Genomic DNA, 1,955 nt, shown 5'->3' with positions numbered 1-1,955 from the left:
CCAGGATGGTCTCGATCTCTTGACCTTGTGATCTGCCCATCTCGGCCTCCCAAAGTACTGGGATTACAGGCTTGAGCCACCGTGCCCGGCCATCAGTTAACTTTTAAACCAGATTTTTTTTCTTTTTCATTAGGCTAGGAATGATAAGGATCCCTGTTTATATTCTCTGTAAAGTTTGGTTGTGAAAAATGATCTTGTTGGGACTGGTTTTCTTCTGCCTGTGTAGCTATATATGTGTTGTATACATGATGTCTATAAAAAGAGCTCAAAGGCCTGCCACGGTGGCTCACACCTGTAATCCTGGCACATTGGAAATAAAGTCTAGGGAACTCCAGATCACTGACAGTAGGTGGGATAGAAACATTGGTAAAATCAGATAATTCCTATTTTCTAGGCCTTCCCTGCTTCATGGGTGCAAGCCGCTTTGACACCCACAGCAGCACCTGACAAGGTTGCTGGGACTCAGGGATGCAAACACAGAAGAGGAAAAGAGAACATTCTTCCCTCTCTCCCTCACATACCTGGGGTATCTGCTAGGAAGCGAAGGGAACCAGGGATTCCTGCTCTCCTTCTTTTAGATGGGTAGCCATTCATCTTCAGTCTATACCTCTTTCAAATGCATCTGAACCCCTGAGACTCCTTTAAAAAGCTCCATCTTTTTTCCTCTCTCCTCCTCTGTCCTCTCTTCACCAGGAGGTGTCCGGTATGCATCTACGTCATACCGGACACTCCCATCAGATGCATCCTCCAAACTGGAAAGGTTAATTTCCCAAACCTTAACCTGGTTGGCTTAGGATTGGGCTCAGGGGGAGGGAACGCAGAAGCCCAATATGCTGGCAAAAGGGTCAAGTTTACTACCAGTAGGGCTTGTGGCCTCCCTCTCCCCATGCACCTGGTAAAAGGCCTTGGGATTTTTGAGCTGCCCTTACCCCTCCCCTTGTTTCATTTTAATACATGTTTTCTAATAACCCAATTTATCTCTTCTTGCCTTGGAGCCATCAAATTCCAAACAATCACGCAACCAGAGCTTCTGATGATGGCCTCTTCTGCTGGGAACACTTAAATAGGCGTCTGAGGGAATTCTAACTGCTGTTTCCCCAAACAGCGCCCCCCATCAGCAGGAAGCAGTTAAGATCAGTCATTGTCTTTATCTTTATCCTAATGGCAGTTAAATGGACTTCTTTAGAGCACAGACCCTTAAACACCTGCTAAATGGAAGCTCCCTCCCACTCATTCTGGAGTGTCATCTCCAGAGGCTGCTCAGCTTCTTTCTAGAAGGTACAGATACTCTTCTGGGCAGGCAGGTGTTCCCTGGTCCCCATTCCTCACCCCAGCCCAAGAAAGGGGACCAGGGAACACCCACCCCTTCTCAGAGCACAGGTAGCTCCTCCCTGGCAATGTACAGCCAAGTGTAAAGGAGTCCCTAGAGAAACTCCAGCCGGCCTGGGCCTTGGGAGAAGTGCGCACTGGGGTGGAGCCTCGGGAAGTTTGCACCATTTGCAGGGGGAAGAGCCCGGCCCCTCCTCTTCCTGAGTGGAACCTGGGATTCAATCTGCGAGCCAGGAAGCACACTTGCAGGACTCTGGCTTTGCAGAGAGTGCCCATTTCCCTTTTTTTCCTTTTTGCCCAATAAATATCATTATTCTTACTCTTCAAAGTGTCTGCGAGCCTAATATTTCATAGCCATGTGACAAGGACCCAGTTCTTTGCTGAACCAAGAAGAAAGTCTTACGACACTGGGATTACAGGTGTGAGCCACAGCACCCAGCTGATCTGCAGATAAATCTTTTCAAAAGCAAAATGAGCCTCTTGCCTGCCTTACAGCCCTTATAACAATAAGTGTTTTTTTAGGGTCTGGGAAGTATGTCTTGGTTTTTTATTTTATTTTATTTTATTTTATTTTACTTTATTTTACTTTACTTTTATTTTATTTTAATTTTATTTTATTTTATTTT

The sequence above is a fragment of the Mandrillus leucophaeus genome, unplaced genomic scaffold (assembly GCF_000951045.1).
Source record: "Mandrillus leucophaeus isolate KB7577 unplaced genomic scaffold, Mleu.le_1.0 Scaffold268, whole genome shotgun sequence".
Lineage (NCBI taxonomy): Eukaryota > Metazoa > Chordata > Mammalia > Primates > Cercopithecidae > Mandrillus > Mandrillus leucophaeus.
This window is presented reverse-complemented; position numbering follows the sequence as displayed.